Here is a 16,020-nt window from a genome sequence, read left to right on the forward strand (position 1 = left end):
ACCTATGTCCCCTACTCTGAAACAACCGACCCTGTGATTATGGATAACATTACCCTCATCCATCCTCATTGTAACACTTGTGAGACCACACAGGTAATTTTACTTTTTGGATTAGGGGGGAGTAACCCCCCCCCCCGGCCGTATTTATTAACATTTAACAAAACAAAAATTAAAAAACCTTATATACATAAACTTTACGCAGAAAGTACAGATACATTGACAGATGCATTTTTGACAGTCAGATATTCCACGGCTAACCTTAACACAGTCTAATACGCAAGACACTCCTGCCGTAAATCTATCAATACATGTTATTTACTTTCTGTCCCCTCTAGAGCTTACGGCAAAGTCAATGACTGGCAGCTTCCCCGGTCCCCATGTACTAATAAAGGCTTGCGCAGGGGGTTACAGCTTATCGGATGGATACTTTCCCCCGGGCCCCCCATACGCCCTGTGCCTTACACTCCATTACGTGGGGGCTGCAGACTTTTGCATAGCGGCGCCTTAATGCGCATGTGCGGGGGTGGCCCCGGGCCACCCCGGAAAGGATGACTCCCCTGGCCCCCGCACCCAGACAGCCTACCTACCGGCTGTCACTACCCCCTGGAGTTATATGGTGTTAACCGTTGAGGACCGAAGACTATGCTTACCCATCATGACCTTACAGCCTGACCAGACACTCTAAATACGACAATATTTAATAAAAAGAGAAAATTCGATGTTATGCTTTATACTATACTAACGAAACACTGATACCCTTGCTTTTCCCTAAGCCACTACTATGGAAACAAGCATTTGCAATGCAATAGGTCTCGCATTTACTAGAGTTTGAGCTATTGGCGTTGTAAATGACAATGCCTTTTATTTACTTGTTGATTTTTAAAACATAAATAAAATGCATTGTTAGTTACATTGCCAATAGCTTAAACTCTCCCAAATGCGAGACCTATTGCATTGCAAATGCTTGTTTTTTACTGGTACCAAAAAATAGAGCAGTACCATTTTCAGCATTGTTGAGGCCTCTGCATTACAGAATGGAATACACCGTTTTTTTCCTCCACAGGGGAATTTATGTACCAGGCACCAGTGAAACAAGTAAACTGAACAAGCAGAGACTTTAAAACCAAGAAAAGAGTTGCACAATACACCTGAACAAAAGCATTATCATAAATAATGACCGTTTGCAGCATACATTATATGCCATTCTCAAGAGAAACAAAACAGTTAGAAATTGAAAAATAAAGAGCTACTGAAACTGGCTGTCGGTACGACCAGGAACGGATGAGAGTGTAAATAAGGAGACTGTATTGATTTGTCATGGAATAGCACCGGTGAAGCTGTCAGTGGCAGGGATCACACTGATTTAATGTACTAAATCCACTTTCCCACTTACTTTGCGGCACTGAAGTTCAAAGCAAATGTAATACACAGCCTTGATTGCCTTTCTGAACTGCAGTCCAAGGTGTGAAAGGGATGCTGCCCAAGAAAACACACCCTTCCCTGCTTACTGCATGTGTTCAAAGCTTGATAAAGAAACAAGGCACATGCATGTGGATGGTTTGACACCGGGGGTACCAGAGAGTGCACAAAGAGCACGGGAGCCCTCAAGGCAGTCCCGGCTTGTGCCCCGGGGAAACGCGTGCACGCTCATTGTTTGCCTGCTTATATCAGTCTAATCTTGTATTTATAGTAGGATACGGTTTGAGGGCGCGGGAAAAGGACTATATATCATGCATAGCTGCCAAGGTTTGAGATTGTTATGTGTGATATTTGCATCATTTGAGTGTAATTATGAGTGGCATTTCAGCACCTATGAGTGACACTTTCTTCAGAGCAAAATCAAGCAATGAAGACGAGGGAAATATATAAAAAATTATCACAAATTACACCCATTCGTGCAACGTGACTGCGCCAGGAAAATCACATTTTAACATAGCATAAGAGTCAGTGGAACAGTACGAGAGCTTGACTTACATCGCTGCCACGTTTTCAGATTGGTTATGTTTATATTTCCATTGTTTCAATGCACTTCTGAGTGGCATTTAACTGCAAATAAGTGAAACTGAGAGTGACATCGAAAAAGCTAAATTAAGACGAAACTTCAAACTATTGAGCAGTGAGAAGGGTTAAAAATTACTAGGGGTGGGCCGAATTTGCGAAAGCGACTTTCACAAATTATCGCGAAAATGTTTAAAATCTCCGCAAACACGAGGAAATATCGCAAAGATGCGGAAGTTTTTTTCCCGCCCGTTCGCGGTATTTTCTGCGTGTTCGCGGCTCGCCAACTTACCCATGCGGTTGCTTGCGGGCGCGGCCATCTTATTTTCACTCTTCTCGCGGTGCATGATCGCGAGAAGAATGACGTGATCGCGCGACGCATGACGTTACTGCGGGCGCGAACTGTAGCGAGACAGCGCAAATGGCTACCAACAATCCAACATCTTGTGGAGAACGCGACCGGATCGGGAAAACTTGTCGGCGAACGCGGGGATTCAGGTAAGGCGATCGCGCGCGAGAATGTATTATTTTACAGCGCGAGCAAGAACCAAATTATCGCTAAACTGCGGAAATTGACATTTTCGTGCTCTCCGCGGAACGCGAAAATGTCAAATTATCGCAATTTCCACGAGCGGAACGGAAATTTAGCCCAGGCCTAAAAATTACTTGAAACTAATGCAAAACTCCTCAAAACCGCTTTCTAAGATGACCATTATATAAAACAGTCGCGGCTCCATTGTTCATCTCGATTAAAACAGTAAGTAACTCAGCTGCATCAGCTAGTATAGACTTGCTGTGAAAACCGCACCACAGCGCTGAAGAAGACATTTTTGCATATGTCACACTGTCCAATTAAGCTTGCTGCAGGAATTATTTTTTAGCGGAAAAAAACATCAGTTTAACCTAGCACACCCACCTAGACGGACAGGCCCATAAACAGACACAAATAATTATCCCATATACTGACCTGTTGTCTCGAGACCGGGTGGCGGCAGAACAGCAACTGAAAGGAATGCTGCAACATCAGTGCCTCGGGAGTCAAATCACCAGGGTCTCAGATGTCTGCTGTACCCAGTGCGCGCTAACAATACCACGTGACACAAGGGCAGTAGTTTCAGCTTCATGGATGCTCCGGGCCGGCCCGCCCGTCCAGCGCCAAATTATCTCCTGACTCACTCACGGACCGGACATTAACGCTACCCACTGTCCAGGGCACAGGCTTCTCTACTGTGCAGTTCTGGGGTCAGGAGGAGTGAGCTGCAGCTCTCGGTACTTCAGCACCTCACGCAAGTCTGTTCACAGAAGTACTGCACACACGGTAACCGCCCTGATGCACTGTATTATCTCACTGCACAGGAGTGACCCGTGCAGTGCAATTCAGTCATTTTCCTCTGTTACTATGTGTAGCCAATGTTATTCGCTAAAGGGCATCTGACTGTTAACTAACAAGCAAATATTTGGGAATTCGCTGATATTCACGGCCTAGACTACTTGACAAAAGTAACGTTGTGAATAAACGCAGAAATACATGCATGGCAATTTACTGTTATCACGGAAGCATGCAAAGATGACAGGGTGTACTCACAACGTGTATTGTGTGACAAAGAGATAATCTAAACAAGCGGCACTGAAAGCGATTGCATTGCGATCGCTATTGTCAAACAAGGGAAAGTGAAAGAACGCCATGCGCGCGTTGTATGCACGCCGTGAGCGTGCACATCGGCGTCGTCTGCGGCTCGTGCCCAGTGGCAGCGCCTGCGGACTTCGCCTTACTTACTTAAATAAGTGCTGCGCGGCTCGTGCGGCCCAGGGAGGTAGACAGTAGAGAAAGTCCGGCGGGAGCCCACCCAGCGTTCGTGAATGCCGCATGGTGCTGCCAAAGCAGGATTTCAGACGGGGCTCCTGTGAGCAAGAGGGAGCACCGCATGTTGCTGCAGTGACGGGCTGAAGACGGAGACCAGCCGAGGAGCAGCACAGAGTCCCCACAAGAGCCGGTAAGTGGGGTGAAACATGCTGTACATGTAAAGCGCGCCGCGCTTGGAGCTTGCGTGCGCAATAAAAAACGTGTGCATAAACTCTTGTATGCATTTGGCAAATTTTGTAATTTGTTGATCAAACAAACAGGACGCAGCAACCATAAGTAAGTAAAACAACAAACACAAGTAGAGAGGAGGTATATTGCAACAGCCCAGAGCTAAAGCGAGCATGCATTTCTCGTGTGTTTGTTAATTAAAGAAGCACACATGGGGCTAATTAACGCGGCGCCAGGCGCTAGCCGTACACATGCAGATCTTATACATTTGATGCTAACGCGTCTTCACAAGCACGTTCACAACCTCCAACCGCCCTGCGCGTGCCCCAGTCGGTCTCCCTTGAGAGTCATGTCGGCGACAATAGGTCTCGAGAGCGAGACCTAATAAAAACGGGCAGAGACAGGGTCCGCGGAGGGAACTCCAAAACGGTAATTAGGTATTGGTGTGCTGTTCCTCTTATGGTCATTGTGTACCCCTCCTACAATTTTCGACCCTTAAGTACATTCTTACAAATATCACTTGAGATTTGCGAGCACACGCAGGTTTGTCGGGACTCCAGTTACACCAATATGCATGCCAACATCTGGGATCTAATAAGGACTGGATATTTAACAAAAAATAAAAATCAGAACGAATATGCGACAATAACGAAAGTTACGGGCCCGCAGCCGGCCCGGGGATCGCTAGCCGTGGGGAGCAAGAACAAGAGACTGTTCCACTCCCCACGAGTTCTTTTTAAAGGGAGCGCCCAGGCCGACCGGCTGAGACCGGTCAGCCTGGACGCCACCACAACGTTTCTGCACCGGAAGCACTGGAGTGCTTCTGGCGCACAAACAAGTTGTCCTGCCATTGGGTCAAATGAGGGGGAGGAGCAGCAGGGGGGGGGGGGGGTGGGACTGGTGTGACCGCCATAATGGCGGCGCGCCCTATTCAGCCCGCGCCTTCTCCAGATGTCGCTTTGCAAAGCTGCGCGCATACTGAAAAGTGCACAATTGTCTCAACCTTATATAAAATATTTTGACTTGTACTTATTTTGGTTGTCTATTTACTTGTATACTATTGGGCGACCTCCTCTGATATGCCTGTAAAATGTATGTTTTGTCCCAAATTTTTGTCCTGAATTTTGACCTTCGGTCCTGAATTTTTGTCCGGAATTTTTACACTGACTGTCCTGAATTCGCACCCATGACAGTTGGTCACCCTAGTACTTGCACGTCTATATATCTATTCAAAGATTGGTGGGATACATGCCAACATTTTATAGCAGCAGTGAGAGATGGTAAAGAAAAAAAAAAAAAAAAGAAAAAAATCGGGGGATTTCCCCCGTTGACTTGTATTGAAAGAAGTGGCAATTTTAGGCGTGAGCCAGCTAAAACAAAGCCCTTTTTGGCTTACAAATTGGGAGATGCGAGAATAAATTAAAGTATATCACGACGCAGAGGCGCAACTAGAGCCAAATGGGGGGGGGGGGGGGGGGGGGGGTTTAAGAAAAAATTTCGGGGGGGGGGGGGCTGAATCTTTAAGCAATAGGCAGAGTGGAGCTGCAGGGGCTCTTACAAGGGGTGTAAACAACAGCAAAGACTCATTAACATGCAAATGGTCTTTTAAGGACCTGTGAAGTGCTCGGGTGCGGCTGTGTGTGTACCCGGGAAGCTGTCTCATCCCGGGCTGCCACACACGACGGGGGGGGGGGGGGGGCGCGGGCTGAAGCCTTTGAGTCTAATGGGTGTTGCGCGCCTGCCACGATTTAAGGCACAAGCGGACTCGGGGATTACACAATAGAAACCAAGCTCGGTTTATTATTTCTCGTTTCCTCGCCCTGCACGCTTCCCCGCAGTCACGTGACTGGGTGCGTCACTCCCCAGGCACTAGGCAACCCCTTGGCTCATGCGTGGGCCCGCAGATTCCTGCGACGACGTTTGCAGCAGTGATTTCATTCCCTCTGTGGAACAACTCCATGACTGTGCAAACATTGCAGCCGACTGACTGTACTCAGCAAGGCTGCTCGAAAACAGCACGACTAAACTTGAATCATCGGACTTCTAACCGCACTGTCTGTACTTCTATTGTTTTAATTGTGATTTTTTTTTTATCAGTAACTGGTTGCGAAGCCCAGCGAGCAGTAACAACAACTACTTTTTCATTGCACCGGGCGCTTCGTGAGGTGCATAGTATGGAACAGAATTGTATTGGAGGGCGAGCAGGTTAGGGGACCGACGGTGAAGTTGAAACTACATTACAAACACCACGCACAGCTGTTCTTACAGGATCATGCTACGGTTTCCAGAGCAGGGTTTCAGTGGACCTTTTCCCACCCGATTACATGGGTTAAAATGCACATCCAGCTACTGATTTCACAATAGATTTCAAACCCCAAGGAAACATCATCACGAAACAAGGGAAAGCTCTAGAATCCCTGTCGTGGTCGACTGTTAGTGATGGGGGCTGGGAAAAGGCTTGTTTTTCTCTTGAGTGGATGGCCCCTTTAAGACATTGGCACAGCTCACCAAATACGGGGGCAGAGTTGTAACTGGCTAGGGCGATCCAAGGCAGTGCTGAATTTGTAAAAAATAAAATAAAAATAGTAATAATAATAAATACGTGCCGGTGCCCTTATCAGTAGTCCATTGCACTTTGCACCACCCATTGCCAGGGCCAGGACTGACAATGACAGTACCAGCACAACTACTAACCATCATTCTGCTACTAGTGTGACAATTCACACTGTTCGAGGCCCCCAAAGCTATAAAAATGACTTGGGCAATATTAATTAATTATTTTTAGTGCATATTGAATGAATAAACAACTGTTGTGCTGCTTATCTCCAAATTACACAAACAGCATCACCAAGTGGTGGCTATCCTAAGTGCCAGTGCCGAGCACTGGAAGCCACCTGCTCAAATTAAGCACTGATCCAAGGCAGGTCAACAACAGGTGTGTCAGCTTATTGCATGTGAGGGCTCCCATGTTGCATAAAGCAGTATAGATGGACGAGGCAACAAATGCTCAAACTGAATGTACGGCTGAGGCCCAGCTAGAGCTTTACGTAGGATGCAAAAATTGAGGGGACATGACAAATGTTATTAGGCCTGTGATTTAAACAAGTAAACTACGTTTCTGTGATCCCTATAGTATGCCATTCGTCTGCTATTTGGTACAAGATTAATTAAAACGTGAAATATAAGCACAAACTATATTGCTGGATTACCTTAAAATGTTTTTACCCTAATTGTTCATAAATCGATCACTTATGTGCAAGTAAAGTTCCGGAAATTAATATAGGGCCCGTTAGAGACTCGTTTCAATGTCCGTTTTGTAGGTCGAGTCTGGGCAGCGCATGCGCTGCTCTGCAAGGCATTCTGTATTCAGGTATGAACTTGAAGCTCCGCCCATTTTCCGTCAATCTTTGCAAATGGCTCCTGTTATTGTCCTTTCTAAATGGTTGCTTTGGATTCATGAATAGACTTAGTAGTCTCTCCTTAGTATCGCCTTGTCTGCATTTGTAACCTCCCATGAGGACTGGACTTTTTATTAGTGCTGTTACATAGTCTGTTTTATCTACAGTCTGTAAGCACCATTTTCTTTAATGAATTTCCCCTATTGCAGGCACTGGATGCTTTCCTGCAAGGGTGCCCGCTTTGCCTCCAGGCGCCATGCTACAGTTTAGGCACGGCACCCACTTGTACATTTTTATTACAAATAGGGCCAACGTGCACCTTTTCATGTACGTTATTTTTTTTTTATTTGGCAGCGCGGCACGCTTTTACTATAGCGTCCACACAACTTTATTTTCTTCGGAACTTGCTCCTTGTTTATATGCATTGTTTATTTAGTTTGCAAGTGCGGCACGCTTTTACTATAGTGGCTGCACACTTTTTTTTTTTCCTTTGAGAAGCAGCCAATGGCGGACGCACGCCTTTTTTTCCCAAAACAATAATCTTATCTCCCTCCCCCCCCAAACAATGCCCATCGTAAGAAGAAGAAGGCATCTCCATTACAACCAGCAGCTGCGACACTCACGTTCGGAGTCAGACTTCACTTCTATGGGTAAGCTCCCTCTCACTATCTAACACATGGCAGCCGGCTCCCAATTATCAAACCTTTGACCTATAGGCATTGTAAATGACAATGGCTTTTATTTAGGTGCACTTTGTACTTGTAGTCGCTGCTTGCAGGGTTTCAAAACACATAAATAAAATCCATTGTCATTTACAATGCCAATAGCTCAAATTCTCGCAAATGCGAGACCTTTTGCATTGCAAATGCTTGTAATTACTATGAGTTCTGAGACCCCCTGGAGGGACCAGCCCCCTTAAATCCCTGGGCCCAGACCTTTATACAGGATACTAGAGAGCAATAACATAGCAGAGATCAAAATCCAGGGCATTTCCATTTCCCTATCTAATGCTGTTTTTGAAGAAAAAACTGAGAAACTACAATTGGCAACACCCAAAATCTTGAACCCTTTCTTCTGAAACTTGAATTTAAAATGCAGAACATGTAAGTGAAATTATGTCAGTCTGCAAGGGAGCTGCACTTTGCGCTTTGAAGGCTTGTAACCCAAGAATATACTCTGGGGGATCTTCATAGCTTTTTTGATGTGCTAATCTCTTTGACTGACTCAAGTAACACAGAGAGGGGCAGAAGAGTAGGAGAGGGCAAGCAAGAACACAGAGGGATGAAGGGGTCAAGCAACACCACAGAGAGGGATGGGAGGCAGCAAGGAACAACATGGAGTAGAAGGGCAGGTGGGGCAAAGAACAACATGTAGCAGGAGGGTGGGAGGAGCAAAGAACAACATTTAGCGTTGAGGTTCGGAGGGGCAAGGAACAACATGGAGCAGGAAGGTGGGAGGGGGCAAGGAACAACATGGAGCAGAAGAAGGAACAACAAAGGGTGGGAGGGTAAAAGGGGGCAAGTAACAATATGGAGCAGTAAGGGGCAAGCAACAACACTGAGCAGAATGGGAAGGGGGGAGAATATCAAGCAACAACACGAAGAGGAACGTGTCATGCAACAAGATGGAGAAGGGCAGGAAGTTGGAAGGAGGCAAGAAACACATCATAGTGCTTTCTCTTTTTTAAACTTTCATTCATACTGCACAGCAGCCACACTGTTGTGCAACGTAGCTAAAAAAAAACTGACAAAGCCAATAGGTCGCATAGGTAAGACCTACTCGCTTTGCCAATGCTCGTTTTTTTCCTGGCTGGGAGGGGGCAAGCAAGAACGTGGGATGGGATAAGCAACAGTGTGGGACAGGATGGGAGAGGGCAAGCAACAGGACGAGGTGAGAGTGGGCAATCAACAACATTGAGGGAGGCGAAGAGTGGGAGGGGGCAAGCAACAAGAAGGAGAGGGTTGGAAGGGGTAAACACCACAGTGAGACATCAGGCTGGGAGATGGCCTTCAACAACAAGGAGCAGGACAGGAGGGGAAAAAGTAACAACACAGAGAGGGACGGAAGGGTGGGAGAAGACATTCAACCACAAGGAGCAGGACAGGTGGGGCAAGCAACAACATGAACCTATTGCCATCTCGCTTACTTCCTTATTTATGTTTGAGTCAGGGCATTTCCCCAACACTTGGAGGATAGCATTAATCCTTCCGTTGTTGAAAAACAAAACTTAGACCCTAAGGATCTTAATAACTATCGGCCAGTCTCCCGCCTTTTATTGCCGGCTAAATTGGTGGAGAAAGCCATGAATACACAGCTCAGTGCCTCCAGGTAAATCATATTTTGGATCCTATTCAATATGGGTTTAGGGAAAGACATGGCACAGAGTCTGCCCTTATAAAATCCACCAAAGAAATAAGGGAAGCCCTGGATCAGGGAGGCAATGCAGCACGGATTATGCTGGATCTCTCTCCGGCCTTTGATATGGTCCATCATGATCTCCTGATGACCATTTGCCGGCCTCCGGGATTCAGGGCAAAGCCTGGACGCTACTGAAATCCTTCCTAACTGAAAGAACTCAAATTGTGGCGCTGGATAAATTCTGCTCAAAACCTCTTGTGGAGTGCCGCAGGGGTCATCCCTTAGTCCTACTTTTTTAAATGATTACGTGTCCCCCCTTGACCGCCCTGATCAGATCCTTTGGTTTCATCTCACTTCATATGCGGATGACACTCAAATTGTGGTGTCTCTGCTGCCAGGTCAGGAATCAGATAAGGGCAAGAGGTTTTATGACTGCATGAAATCAGTTAGATGTGGATTGCACAGAATTGCTTGAAGTTAAACTCGAGCAAAACTGAGGTCATCATCTTTGGAAATAATGCCAGCTTCTGGACTCTTTTTTTTTTTTTTTTTTTTTTTTTTGAAACCGTTTATTGCAGTTTATAGAAGTTACAGGTATGGGCCTACAACCACACGGCCGGCCGCTAGAGCATCAAAAGCATATTACATACATACAGCAAAAAGCTTTCTCAGCGGTGCACAGTAGGAAAACAGGAGTGATCAATGGTGCAGGCCTCACAGCTCCATGCCCACAGTACGGTTCCATTTTCTTAACGCAAAACAACGTAAACAAACCACAACCGCAAGGCAACCCTCGATCCAAAGTGACAACACGTGCTCCATAAGTGGGGGATCCAAACCAGCAGCAAAATTCTGAAGAGGGGGACGGGAGTAGATCAGGGACTGGGGGACCGCGCGCCCGCGGCCAAGGGAGGGGCGCCATCTAGGGAGACGGAGCCGGCGAGGCCGCCGGTAGCAGCGGCGGCTCACAAATACCCCCGCGGTAGGCATTCCAGGGGCCCCAGAGTTTCATCCACGCCCCAGGCTTACCCCTCGCCACATACACCACCTTTTCACGAAACATACACCAATCCATATGCTCTTTCCAGGCCGACACCGCAGGGGGCCTCTGGGATCCCCACAATTGGGCAATATCACGCTTGGCTATCATGTATCCCAGAGTCACCCACCGCGCCTGCGGGACCGAGTAGTCATTTGGTTCCCAGACATTCAGCAAGCATCTCCTCGCTTCAGGCAGCAGCGCGACACGCGTAACCATTCGTAGAACCTCATGCACACCACGCCAGAATCGCTCCACCTTCGGGCACTCCCACAGTATATGCATGAAAGTCGCCAACGCACCACAGCCACGCTTACACATTCCATCACCGGCAAAACCCATACGTAAAAGCCTTGGCCCCGTCACGTAGACCCGGTGAAGGATCTTGAGCTGGACGAAACGAAGGCGAGCCGGGATGGCCACCTCTTTCGGAGAGGCCACCGCGGAGATCCAATCCTCGTCGTCCAGCTCCAGCCCGTCGGCAACCCAAGCCTCGCGGAGACCAGTCAGCAGACACGATCTATCGTTAATCAATTTTTTGTATATGAGGGAGATCGTGCTGTCCGGGACATGGCCATCTAGCACTCTGTCCTCCAGGGGGGAAGACTCCGGAATGGATGCAACATCCGGGAAGACGGAGCCCAGCGCATGGCGGACCTGTAGGTACCGAAAGTACTCACTGCCCTGCAGCTGAAACTCCGCCTGCAGCGTCTCAAAAGTTTTGAATCCCCCCCTCGTCCAGAGATCTCCCACCGTGCTGATTCCGATCGTGTCCCACTTCTCGAAGCCCTTCGACGTCCACAGGGAGCCCAACCTCTCAGATGCATACAGCGGAGACGCTCGGGTCAAACGGTCCTTCCACCCCATAGCTGCATTAGCCGCGTGCCAGACACGCACCATGACACGCGTCGGTCCCGTCAAACGGGAGTCGGGCGCGCCAGAGTAGAGCGCTCGATTATAATCGCCACCGGGCAGAAGCGTCCTGTCCATCTCAAATGCCGGGTTCAAGGCGGGCCCGTAAAGGCCATGATTAATTGCAGCTAGTTGGGAGGCCCAGTAATACCGTTTGATGTCCGGGAGGGCGACCCCTCCATCGTACCACGGGAGCGTCAATTTAGCCAGAGCAATACGCGGCCTCCCGTCCCAGAACAGGCGCCGCTGGAGGCCCTCCACCTCGCGAAAGTAGCGTGCCGGGACCAGGTCCATGGTATTCTGGAGGGCGTAGAGGAAGCGCGGCAGGGACATCATTTTAAATAAGGCCGCTCGGCCGAGCGGCGAGAGCGGCAGATGCCGCCAGCGCACCACGTCCTCCCTCAGACGCTGGAGGGGGGGCAGCAAGTTCCGCTCATAGCGGGCCTCCGGGTCAAGAGTGATATATATACCCAGGTACCGGAAACCCTGGGAGGCAATCTGGATCGGACAGTCCCGTGGCAAGACCGGGGCCTCCCCGGAGAGCACATAGACACAGGATTTCGCCCAGTTGATGACCAGGCCTGAGTTGCGACCGAAGGAGCGCAAAACATCAACCAGGACGATCAGTGACTTGCGCGGGGAGGCGAGATACAAAAGGATATCGTCAGCATAGAGGGACACGCGGTCCTCATGCTCGGGGGTCCAGCGGAGACCACGGATAGAAGGGTGCCACCGCAACCACTCCGCCAGGGGCTCCATGGCCAGGGCGAACAGGAGAGGCGACAGGGGACAACCCTGTCGCGTGCCCCGCCCCAGCGCGAATGGGGCAGATACTCGCCCATTCACCACCACCTGCGCCAACGGGCCCGAATATAGCAATTTGACCCAGCTGACGAAACCCGGGCCGAACCCAAACTTCGCCAGCATCGCCCAAATATATGGCCATTCGAGCGTATCAAACGCCATGGTGGCGTCCAAGGACGCCAAGATGGCCGGCTCCCGCACAAATGGGATACGCGCGAGCACCCCGTGTAAGCGCCGCAGATTAAGCGCCGTGTTGCGGTGTGGTATAAAGCCCGATTGGTCTTGGTGGACCAAATCGCCCACCACGCCAACCAACCGGTTGGCCAACACCTTGGCGAGGATTTTGGGCTCCGCGTTCAGAAGCGAAATCGGCCTATAGGATGTGACCCGCTCACGGGGCTTCCCCTCCTTATGGATCACCACAATTGTAGCCAGACGCTGGTCCGGCGGGAGGGAGCCCTGCGAGTGGGCCGCAAGGAACATCGCGCGCAGGTGGGGCGCCAACACATCCGGGCGTAGCTTGTATAGCTCAATGGGAATACCATTGGGGCCCATGGCCTTGCCGGATGCAACCGAGCGAATAGCCGAGGCAATTTCGTCCGAGGTGGGCGGGGCATCCAGCGAATCCCTGTCCTCCACCGTAAGGGAGGGCAGTGCGATGTCCCGAAGCAAGGCATGGGAATCTTCCTCCGAGCAGGGAGAAACCGGGGAGTAGACTTCGCGGAAATAATCCGCGAAGCAGGAGACAATGGCTTCCGGCTCAGTGACGCACACACCATCCACGCTCTCAATCAAAGGCACCACGCGGCTCGCTCTTTCCCTCTTGTCCAACCACGCAATCAATTTGCCAGCCTTGTCACCCACATCATACAATCGCCCCTGCTGCTCTCTACTGAGGCCCCTGGCCGCCTCCGTGACGAGGGCCCGATAGGCCGCCTGCTTTAAGTGCAAAACATGCAACTTGGCGTCTGTTACCCCGCTCCCCAGGTCACCCTCCAGTTCTGCAATCTCGGCCTCAACCCGGGTCACCTCCTCCCGCTCGCGCCGCCGGGCATTGGAAATAAAGGAGAGGGCCTCCCCTCTAAGAACCACCTTGAAAGCCTCCCACAGGGAGATGGCAGACGGGACCGACCCCACATTCTCATCGAAATAGCGCTGTAAGGATTTGATCAAGTCGGCACGAATGGTGGGGTCGCGCAAATACCATGCATTGATCGGGGCCACTCTGCCATCCCCCCTCGGGAAGACATCGAAATGCAACAACAATGGGGAGTGGTCTGAGATACCCCGTGCCAAATGGCGCACCTCCCCCACCCTCCCTGCCTGGGCCGCCGGGACAAGGATGTAATCAAGCCGCGAGAGGCTACCATGGGCCCCCGAGTGGAAGGTGTACTGTTGCAATACGGGATGCTTTAAGCGCCAGCAATCCACCAGGCCCAGCGTGTCTAAAAGGCCGGGCAGCCACGCCTGTGCCCGGGGGAGGTCCCTAGGGGGATGGCGATCCATAGACCCAGAGGCAACCGCGTTAAAGTCCCCTCCAACCACCAACAGGCCACCCGGAAGGTCCAGAAGGAGGCGCCCCAGGTCCGCAAATGTAGTGGCTTGTAACCCAGGCGGGACGTACACTGATATAAAGATAAACACTCTACCCTCCATTCGTCCCACCAGAACAGTGTAACGTCCCCTCTCATCATGGCGCACCTCGTCAATCTCCAACGGGAGCGAGTTCTTGACCATAATACCCACCCCCCGCGAGCCCGAAGTGAAGCCGGAGTGGGCCGCCAAACGATATCCCCGCCGATTCATTGCATGAAAGGTGTTACCTATAAGGTGTGTCTCCTGCAGGAAGACAACATCTGGAGAAATACGTTTTAAATACTGCAGGACCACACCACGCTTAATCCTATCCCCCAGGCCGTTAACATTCCATGACAACACAATCAAATCCCTACCCCCCATCATACGTCAAAACAATCGGTCGCCCCCCACCGAGCATCTTAAAAACAACAAAACAGTTGCGGGTTTGCCTTGCGGTGCTAACAAACAACACACCCCCCCCACCCCCCGGTCCCAACAGAACTCCCCCCTCCCTGCACCCCTGCATGAGCCCAGACAGCCCCCCCAAAGTGCAGTGTGCCTGTCGCCCCATAGCTAATTACTAACTAGTCCCCCCGAGGAGGAGGGAAGCCCCCAGCAGACCCCACCCGACCTCCATGGGAGGGGAACATACGAAAGCAATATATGGTAAAGGAACAATATCCAGAGCAAGGCCTATACAGTCACCCCTCAATTCTGATCCGGCGGGCCCTCCCCGCCAGCCGCGCCCCCCCCACCCCGATCTCCAGGCAAAGTATCTAACCAGTCCCCAGCCACCTCGGGCCGGTCGAAGAAGTGCGTACGGCCATCCACCTCCACCCTCAGCTTAGCCGGAAAGAGCATTGAGTACTTGAGGTTTAGGTCCCTTAGGCGACGTTTAATACCAAGAAAGCTCTGTCGCTGCTTCTGGACCGCCGGAGTAAAGTCTGGGTAGAAGTGTACATCCATGTTGTCCAGCCTGATCGGTCCCTGTTGCCTGGAGGTCTGGAGGATGGCGTCTCTGTCCCGGAAATTAAAAAGCCGGGCAATAATAGGCCGCGGCGGTGCACCGGTCTTAGGGCGGCCCCCAGGGACCCGGTGGGCACGCTCCACCGCAAAAAGCTTACTCAGCCCCCGGGGCTGGAGATGGGTCAGGATCAGTTCTTCCACGAAGAGATCTACCGCCTCCGCCTCTCGGCCCTCCGGCACACCAATAATGCGAACATTGTTCCTCCGGGCCCGACCCTCGGAATCCTCCAGTCGCCGGTCCATCAGGGCGCTCGCCTGGCCAAGCCGGCGCACCTCCTTCTGGAGGGCCACCACGTCCGTAGTGAGGCTCGTTGTGGTGTGGGCCAGGGAGTCAACTCGGTCGTTCGTTTTTGACAAGTCTGCCCTCACAAGGCCCACATCCACCAGGACCGAGTCAATTTTTTGCGCCAAGGTATCGAAACGCTGGTCCACTGAGGCCTTCATCTCTGCGATGGCGCCCATGACGTCCCGGAGGGTCAGATCCACCGGTTGGGCAGGCGCCTCCGTCGGGCCCACCAGGGAGGACCGCGATGTCTCCGGAGAACCCTTCTGGAGCGTATAGCGATCCATACTATTGGCCTGGTGCGCCGTGCCACGGCGGGTTGTCTTCATCTTCGCCCGGTCGCCATCTTGTTTGGTGGACATGCTGGCCCTTCCACCGTCGTGCCAAGATCTCCAAACGGGCCGCCACACCAAATCACGGGTGTCAGGGGGGGGGGCGGGGGCGACCACCGGGCCGCGGGTCAACCCACCGCCGGCGGGTCAGCCGGGCACCTGGACAAGGCAACACCACCGCACCCCGCTCCGCAGCCCGACCCCGCCTGAGGCAAGGAGGGCGCAAAAGCGAAAGTGAAAGTGCGGGGTACGCGAGTCGC

The 16,020-nt window shown here is 51.0% G+C and overlaps 1 protein-coding gene across 3 annotated transcripts in view; it reads right to left on the reverse strand.

Moving 5' to 3' along the window:
• The window catches only part of IRAK2 (interleukin 1 receptor associated kinase 2), a 292,230-nt gene that overhangs the window by 260,620 nt on the left and 15,590 nt on the right, over positions 1–16,020 (reverse strand). The gene's annotated exons all lie outside the window — the stretch shown is intronic.

The sequence above is a fragment of the Triturus cristatus genome, chromosome 9 (genome assembly GCF_964204655.1).
Source record: "Triturus cristatus chromosome 9, aTriCri1.1, whole genome shotgun sequence".
Classification (NCBI taxonomy): Eukaryota; Metazoa; Chordata; class Amphibia; order Caudata; family Salamandridae; genus Triturus; species Triturus cristatus.